The sequence below is a fragment of the Equus caballus genome, chromosome 7 (genome assembly GCF_041296265.1).
Source record: "Equus caballus isolate H_3958 breed thoroughbred chromosome 7, TB-T2T, whole genome shotgun sequence".
NCBI lineage: Eukaryota > Metazoa > Chordata > Mammalia > Perissodactyla > Equidae > Equus > Equus caballus.
Genome location: NC_091690.1, coordinates 16,376,629 through 16,386,712, shown reverse-complemented (window position 1 = coordinate 16,386,712; position 10,084 = coordinate 16,376,629).

The following is a 10,084-nucleotide window of genomic DNA, read 5'->3' as shown; positions in this document are numbered from 1 at the left end:
TATGAGCACCAGGGAAATCCAGATATAATGCCTGAAACTAGAAGCGCTGACATTGTATTTTTTAAATTTATCTTGTTATTGGTTAGACCAGTTTACAAAGAATACAGCCAAGAGTTTTATTTTTTTAATGAGGTTCACTAAGGAAAAAACAGAAATCTTCCAAGAGTCTTTTTTTTTTGGCAGAATTTTGTTTCTGGATCCATTTTTTCATTAATAGAATGGCTATGGTCCAGAGAATGGCACTGGAGGAATGGATTCCATGCTGTGCTTCAAAAGCGTGTCTGCTTCAACCTCAGAATCTGATGAGGTGTGAAACTCTGTCACTGGCAAGACTTTTACACCAGCTATGCTGGAGTTACATTCCCATATTTACAGAAACATCTACTAACCTGTGGAAAATGCTTTATGATAAACAGTTTGCATACGTACGTAAATTATCCACAAGAAGAGAATGATTTTCCCTGGTCTTGAGCATCTGCATTAAGGGCAAAAATTATGGATGCTGTTGGAGATAGCAAAATGGCCCTAAATTCTCTACTGCCCCTTTCATCAGTAAGTGGAGTCTCAGTCCCTATTTCTCGAATCTGGGGGGCCTTGTAACTTTCTTTGACCAATATTATGCATCAGAAGCAACATTGTATGACTTCCAAGCCTGGGCCTCAAGAGACTTTACAGCTTCCTCTCTTATGCTGGGAACTCTTCTACCACTATGTGAACAAGCCCAGGCCAGCCTGCCAATTGATGAAAGACCACATAGAAAGAGTCCCCAGCCATTCCAGCCATTCCATCCATCTCAGCTGGGAGGCTTCAGAAGCATGATGCATAATAAATTCTTGTTGTTCTAAGCCACCAAATTTTGGGATAATTTATTATCAGCAAAGGCTACATGATACAGACACCCTACGTTGAACGTATTGGTTGGTTTCTGGATACGGTCTAATGTCCAGCCTGGTATAAATGTGTGCCTAATAACCTCTTTCTAGTGGGAATTTTCATTTGGGATTTTCTTGGGTCTAGAGTATGGAGACAATCTCACTCACCAGGCCACATACAAACTCCTAGCCGCAATGGGCCCCTTATTACATACTGTAGGAATGAGAATAGAAGGACAGCTAATCCCCCTTACCATTAAATGGGGTTCCTTCTGGAGCACCAGTACATTAGCTTTCAAATCACAGGACTTTTCAAGCAAACAAAGAGGATGTTTGATGATCTGTATCAACAGGAGTAACCCCCTGGTGAGAGGCTAGATTCAGTTTAGGTCAAACTCCAATTGATTCTTGTTCAAGGCAAGAAAATCCCCTGGAGATCATATTCCTCCAAAGCCAATTTTATACAAAATGCTTAAATTAAGATGACTGAACACCTCCATGTTGGTCCAAAATACTTTTATTTTAAGAAGATTAGAAACTAAGTTAGATGCCCATCATTTGGTGTTTTCCAGTGCTTGTTCTAGTTTAGACCAGAGGGAAGAGAGTGAGTCATGTGACAGCACTCACAATGATGGCCAGGTGGTTGACTAGGATTGATGAGTGGCAATCAGTGACGTATTCGTGGTCTAGAAACACTGTTATGGATTTAGTGATCTATGATTTAAGTAAGAACAACTGAACAACTTGGCATATGGCGAGAGGGAAATGGGGGAATCTCTAAACTCCATTTTCTCATCTTTTAAATTATTATTGGAAAACTATTTAGTCCTATGCTAAGCACATATAGAGGTTCAATAAAAATTTACTATACTACTATAACAGTGTACTCTTTCACATAGTACAGGATCTGGATTAACCAGTTGTTTGTTTTCTGGTATGCTTTCAAAAAACTGGGTCAGAGGTTTTTGACTTGTGACCAAAAAACTGTAAGCCAGTTTTTTTCATCTCTTACATTAGACATTTGAATGAACTCCCTTCACCCTCTGAGAATCTCTGATTTATTCTTGAATCATAGCTTCCTATTTCATTCATTCATGAAATGTTCTGAAGAAATTGATGAGTGGGCCAGGATTTTGGAAATCTTGGGAAGAGTGTCCACAATTATGAAGGCTCTTCTTAGTGTCCTATTGATTAGGAATGCACTAGGAGACATTTTCTCCATGATAAACCTAGGAGTTCTCTGAGAAGGTAAATAACAATACACAGAGGGAGGAATGATTGTGGATTAAAGATCATTGTTTGTCAGACACTGTTCTAGAACTTTAACATACCTTACGTCATTTAACCATGATCACATCTCCATGAAGGAGGTACAATATTACAATATTACATCCTATGTTATAGATGATGAATTAGAGACTAAGAGAAAGGAGGTAATTTTCCCAACGTTTGATATCTTATAGAGTGGAGACAGGCTTCACATCTCCACTGCAAAACCCCACCTCATTAACACCATCATTGTCTCTCAACCCAACTACTGTGATCAATCCTGCTTCCATTTTATCCCCGTAAGTTCATTCTCTACATTGGAGCCAGACTGATCTTCTCAAAGCACAAATTATATCATATCAGACTCTGAATGGAACCCTTCAGTGATTTCCCACTACCTGGAGAACAAAACACAAAGTCAGTCTTCATGGCCTGTGGTATCCCCCATCACCTCCCCACTCTGCCTCTTCTACTGCAATCCACTACATGACACTGGCCTTTTTTAAAGCCCTTCCACTTCTTAACCTTGCTCCCTGCCTAGGTTATTTCCATGTGCTGCTCTCAATGCCTGTAACACTTTCCCGAGAGCTTCTGTGGCTCTCTACATCTCTTTACTTATATCCCTTAGCCTCAATCCCACTGCCCTACCTTATTTTTTATAACACAGTTTAGTATATAAAGAACATTATTATTTGGTACATGTCTTTCTTACCCTACTAAAATACAAGCTTCAACTCTTTCTCCAGCACTTAGAGGAGTGTCTAGCACAAAGAAGGTGCTAAATAAAATTGTTTTATAAAGGAATTAATTCATCTAGGCATACAGAAAGTGAGCTGAAGGTAATCCATACATCCATATCTCTTCTCGTCTATCTTGCTACTTCACTTAAAGGTGAAAAAACATATAAAATGAATTCTTTAAAAACATTCCTCCTTATAAGAAGATAGATGTGTATTTATAAGTATACCGAAGAAAACCCAACTCATAAAATACTTCCTCATGAAAAAAATGTAGAAGATGTGAATTTAGAATGTAGAGCCCTCCTAGTTCTGTAGTTAAAACTCAGACCCTGGTGTCACACCAACTGAGTATGATGCCTGACTTCCACTCACAAGCTGTGACCTTGGATCCATTACACTACCCCTCTGTGGCTCCATTTTCTTACCTGAAAAATGTGGATCCCAAGAGTAAGGACTTCACAGGATTTCTGTAAAAAAAGAAAAATTCACACATGGTGAATATCAGTAGTACACTGGTAAAACGTCTTTGTAGAAACAAACAAAACCGTCATTTATAGTGTTTGCCAATTTCCATGGTATAAACACTCTGACCATAGCTGATTTTAAGCTACCAATGGTTTAACCCTTGGCTTTACAAAATTCCTGAATATTCAACAAATGCCTCTCATGAACCTCTGTGAGCCAGCTCTAACCCACCAGTGATGATGTCTAAAAAGTATGTAAGAGGACATATTCTATTAAAAAGACAAACCCACAAAAAGAAAATAATAAAACCAACACAGTATCAGATATTAAGGACCAACAGTGTCCACCTCAATCGTTAGCCATCTTAGCACATATGCAGAGCCTGCACTTGCCATGCTACAAGCCAAGAACATGAGGACAATGATTATAGGAATCATACCAAACCCTCCACAAGTGTTCCTAACCTACCCTATGCCTTAAAGTCCCTGATGTTGTCTATTTCTCCCTCATTATCCCAATCTTCAGAGTTGGCCTTTTTTTTTTTGTTTCCCTGACTTTTGAGGCTCATCTTCCTGTAAAGACTTTGGCTTATTTTAAGCATGCTGCTTTTCTCTGTGTCAGACTAACCCCTCCAATGTACTCTTATTCATGCACACCGGGTCCAACTCTCAGCTCATGTTCAGCCAACAGCACCCAAAGTCAAGCCTTCCTATTTTATTTTAAGAAGAAAGTGACTCATGTTAGAAACTGTTAAGCCCAGGCTTGGCCTTCACATCCACTCTGAGCTCTACCCACAGTGGTCTACTTGCGATAGGTTCCTTGACTCTGTGTGCCATGATTTCTCCCCCCTCTTTGTCTTTGACGCTTGCTTAGCATCCTCTTTCCACCCCTCCTTGACTAACTATGCCCTATTCTTTATGTCTTGTCTAGGTGCCTCTATCTTTAGGAAGGCTTCCTTCATTATTCAAATGCTCATTTAAGAATCTCATCTAGCTAACTTCCTGGAATATTTTGTTTTCCCTTTTATGCTCCAATGCAATTTCTTGGTTTCTCACCTATATAGTTCACTACTCTCAAGTTCTTCAAGAGCAGAAACTCTGAGCTGTTTGTTATTTTGTTCCCAGTGCCTAATAGTGCCTGGCATGTAGAAGCTCCACAATATTTTATTTGATTACTGGGCTAACTCTTCCACACAAAAACAGAAGAGTCTCATCTTTTATTATTTTTTTTGTTTTCTCCATAGCAAAGAAAAATTTGTGGCTCTGAAATCTCCATGGAACCACTTGTTTTAAGTACACAGAGTAAAACAGCACAAGTGACAATAGACCATGGAATGTTGCTCTGGCAACTGGAAGTTGGCTGGCTCTCTGGTCCTGTCAGCCCACCACCATGCTGTCCTCACCCTGAGCACCACGAGAGACTTTCTCAGCACACACTGCAGCTGTGTGAATTTCTACCATCTTTGAGAGCAGGACACCAGAAACTCTGATTATGTCCAACTCTAGCTTCCTATATAGAGAGAACTGGCCTGTTATTTCCAATCTACAATAAATGATTTGATCTTTCTGATTTAGAAGCCAAGAGCAGCTTTGATAAATTGTGTTTTTCTAAGTCTAAGGGGACTCCAGTTCAAAGTTCAAGAAAAAGTCTCATTTTAAAATCTGAAAACAACTGCAACTCTCCTAGTCCCATCTAATTCAGGCATAATCGTGAAATGATCTAATTTCCAAGGACAACATATGACAATGAGCTTAGTAGAGAAGAGCCTGAATTTGAAAGTTTTACAGTTTTGGGAAGAATTACAATCTCAACTCTCCTCTGAATCCAAAAAGATGGACAACTCAAAGGATTGAGGGCCTTCTGGATAACACAATGGGCAAGTGTGTTCCTGATGAGGAGTGAAAGCTCTTGCTCACTTATAAAGATGTGAAGGAAATAATAATTTCTTATCTTTGTCATACTGGGATTAGGCTTACTTTTTCACTTCATGAGAATTTTTTCTGTTAAAATCTTTTCTACTAAAAATGAGCCACGGGGCTTTCCAACTCCCTGGGTGGGAGACTCTTCAGTCTCTGCCTGCTCAAACACCACCGTGGATTCCTATTCATTCAGAACAAAAGTTGTGCTACAGGAGCACAGCTGTTCCTTTCTAGAATGTGTATTTCTCCCGCAAATCCTTAGTCTTCATTTCAGTAGTTCACATATCTCCCTGAGGTCATTTGATGTAATTATGCTTCTGTGTTGTTCCTTATCTTTGCAGACTCCTTTATGATTTCCCTTCCCAAATTTATCTGGCTGGGATCATGTTATTCTTGTGAGAACCTGCTCTCACCAGATTCCTAGTTTATACTTTCCTTTTCTAGTCCTGCATCACATTGCTTTGCCCTTCACCAAATAAGATGTTTTTTCTCCTCTCTAGTTAAAGGTTATTTCTGTTTTCTCTTGAGCTACTGACCAACTTTTAGGCAGACAAAGAGAAGCTTCATACTGTCTTGCTGTGGTCTGCTTATACATCTGTGTCCCACTGTAGCTACTAGACTCCTTAAGGAAATTTCTGGGCTTCTTTGTTTTTGTGTCGCATCTTAGCCCCTCACACAGCACCATTCCATTTAAAATAAATAAGTAAAATGTATAAAAGGGCTTCAAAAGAGGGGTGACCACATTTGATCAGCAAATAGCAAACACATTCGAAGAGGTTTGAGCTGTGTTAGAAACTTAGCTCTGTCACTATCTGCCTAGATAAATGTTACAGGTACCTAATAAATACGTTAGTTAGCAATAGATAAGTGGTAACTTTGGAAAACTAAATCAACTTTCCTGAATGGTGGTTTCTTTTTTGAAAAATATACCACCATACCTAGCAAATAGGGTGACCAACTGTCCAGGTTTCCTAGGGGCTGAGGGAGATCCTGGGATGCTGTTGGTCACTCTACGAGTGTATAACAGGCTCTCACAAAATTTGTTCTGGAAATGTCATTCAGTCTCTCCCAAACTGATCACAAAACAAGATGCCAGAAAAGTGAGATTAACCCCTCCCCTAATGACTTCTAAAGTCCATATGGAATTTCAGAGACACCTGTGCTCACCAAAATCTCCAGTGACATGCTAGGAAGGCATCTGAGACTCCAGTCTAGGGGTAGGTGAGGGTTGAGGTGAAGTGGATACATAGCGATCTCTTGGGTGGAATATGAGTGTGTGTTGCAGGGGAAGGCAGGTAGGATAAAAATAGAAATCCATCCATAGGCTTGAAAATGACAAACTTCTCATTCTTCTGTAATTGCAATATAGGAAATACTGATCACAGGGTACTGATCACTAATTCCTCTGCAGAATTAAGCTTATATTAATATCTAAGCTTTACATGAAAAATGACTGACTACAAATGCAATAGCGAATCAGGCACTAGGAAGGTGCAAATGATTCCCTGGTCAATTACTTGGATAGCTTGCTTTGGAATATAGTATGCATTTTTAAAAATTGTTCACGGTATTGATTACATTTATCCCTTCTTGGATAGCGAAACAATTAAAAAACAGTAGCATTGCTAATTCATATAGAACAATTTCACTTTCTCCAGGATTCACAATCTCATCCTCAACACATATAAAAACCAGAATTATTTATATATCATATATGTGATATATCATTAATGCTTTACTAAAATCTATATATGGTTGAATGTTGTTAAGAGATTCACAACACTTATAAAATATGATCCTTTATATCTTTCACAATAACACAACCAATAGCTTAGCGATGCCCCACATGATTGCACTTAATTGTAACACAAGTGGAAGAAGGTTTGGAGATTCGAAAATGTAGAGGCCATCTCTGACATCTAAACGACATAAGTGGACAAGAAAGTGCTATTAGAAAATGGAACTTATCACTGGAGTGCAAAGTCCGGTTGCTGGAGACTTCAGTTCAAATCTGAACTCCTAACACATACCATGCTCTCAAGGCTATATGATAAAATGTGGGTAGTCATTACCCAGGTGTGTATTTACCTGAAAAATGGGTCAGACCAAGGCAAAATATGGAAATACAAAAGTCTGTTGTCAATCATTCTAAAAAAAAACTTTACTGCATCAGAGAATCTAGTGGAAACATAGTGCAAATTTGCAGCTTTATGCTTTTTTCTGTAAAATATTAATATATTTTATTTAAATTTCCATAGTTGTTTACCAATTTTTGCCTGTGCTCCATTCAAACAGGATAAAAATATAGCCACAAATGGAGGGATCTATATGGAGCAGTGCCATATGTCACATTTGGGTGGAGCCAACCTGGATCCTCAGCATCTGTGGTGTGCTGTTGGCCTTCAGCACTGCCAGTCTCTTTCCAAGGGGATGACTCCTTCCTTCTCCACTAGTGTCCTCTGCTATTTTCCCAGGAAAATGAGCACTCCAGAAAGCATTGGAAACTGGTTTGTACTAAAATGTTAACTAACAATAGCTTCAATTGGTTTTACATTTTATAGAATTTAAATCATTAAGCTTAAAGCTTATTAATATCAGGAATCAGGAACCCGTAGTATTTTTTTTTTCAAATAAAGCTGACCTAATAAGGGTTTATTTTAGCCCTCATTGAATGATGAAAATGCCCTAAATAGTTATGAATACGAGAACTAGTCCACATGCTCAGTGCAATATGATCGACTAGGAAAACAAGGGAAAACAGATGAGGGTCTAAAAGGAACTGGGCAATGAACTTAAGTAACACTTGGTTTCTGCATTTGACGTCATTTTCCTCTTATCCGTGCAAATATGTTCAGGGGGAATCTTTTGCTGTTGGGAAACATTTCTATTTCCTAAGCTGTGGAGAAAGAAAAGATTCAGTAACGGCTAAGCTACAAGAAATGATTGTTATAATAGTTTTGTGCTGTATCTGTTCTGAATAAGAAAATGTGTTCAGTACTTTCTTCCCGGCGTTAGCTCAGGAGACCATAGAAGATCCATGTGGCCTGTTTTACAGATAAGAAAACAGGAGTAGTTGTGTAATTTGCTCATTAAATTTCACATAGTTAGCAAGTACGGAGACACAATTTAAAACTACCTTCTCATTCCACTAAGCTAGATAGGAATTTTACAATTATTTGGTCAAGTATTTTCAAAGGTATCATATACGGACTTATCTATCTGATTATACATCTAAAGGTAGAGATTGCCATGCTTTCATGAAACCTGTGCATGTGAACCTTTGGACCTTGAAACCTAAAACAACTATAAATTTTCAGTCCAACTAAATATAAGGAGCCACTAATCATATTGTTTCTCAATCTGTCTCTATGCAGCATTGTCCTAATGATTCTAAGATGACTCTTGCTGCAGTGGTCTCAGCTATGTGACAGGCAATTTACCAGATCTCATTTTTACTTATTTAATTCATTTCTGTGCTCCTTTTAAATATGGGTGCCACACACGCCTGCTTCCAATTTATGCCTCATCTATTCTTTATGAGTTCTGGGCCTTTGGTCTCTCTTCAATTGCTGTTATAGTTGCAATATCACTCCACATAGTTTTACAAGGTCATTTTGACAAGAAGGACGGAGGTTCATTACGTGGGTGGCCAGTTAAGCTATTATTGCTCTTTTTGTGTCATGTAACATAATGAGAGCACTGAGAATGTTGTCTTGTTCTATAAAAATGCTTTTGAACTTATCGTTTCTCTATGTGTCTGCCCTCCTGCACTGCTGAATTGGCAACAGCCTGAATAATCCAAAGACCTGAATAAAAATTCCCATAGAGATTGAGTTATATAGTGTTGTGAAAATAAAGACCGTGATATCTTTACTCACTCATTCATTCATTCATTTTTTTTTAACTCAACAAGTATTTCTCTTCCAGTCACCATGACAGCTCCTGAGGATGTATCAGAGAACAAGACACTGCCTCTGCCCACAGAGAACTTACGGTGTAGAAGGAGATATAGGCAAATAAACAAAAACCCTCAGAATTCAGAAATGTGATAAACAGGAGCAAACACAGAGATTATGGGGACCCTGAGGACAAGCACTTACTACAGTCTTGTGTGGTTAGGGAAAAATTCATTTGCCAGGATCAGACCATGTCAGTAGTGAGAGATGAGGCTGGAGGGGAAAGCAAGGGGACTCTCACAGTCTTGCACATAAGGTTGAGGAATTTGGACTTTAACCAGTGAGAAATGGGCAGCCATTAAAAGGTTTTTAATCAGGAGAGTGACATGATCAGATTCCTGACTTTACAAAGTCATTTCAGCTCCATTAGGGAGAATGTAGATACATTCAATCTTTGGAGGTAAAATGCTTTTGAAAAAAATTTTCCTAGAAAAATGGGAAGGTAAAGTAAGATTTATCTCAATCAGGGTGACTGAGGTGAGGATTGAGGAGCAGGCTGTACAAGGGAGGTCTGAGATCTGGGCTCAGATAAGGGAAAGGCCTTACTTCTGGGTCTTACTGGTCTGGGCATAGGAAAGGTTGATCGTGTTGCCTAGGGGCAACATTAAGAATGAGAGGACCACTCCCCGAGAGTCACAAGTAGCTGATCACAGGCTAAGGGGAAAAGATAGCCACAATTGGCAAAAGAGAGAGAAAATATTACCGGGCAATTGCTGGGAGGAATATTATCTACTGTAATGCATCCGGGAGCCCCTATGTTATACTACCTTATATAACTACATTTCTAAAACCAAAATATGTCTTTGTAATAGACACCTTGCATTGATGGAGTGGTCATTATTGTAAATTAAAAAGGGGAGACC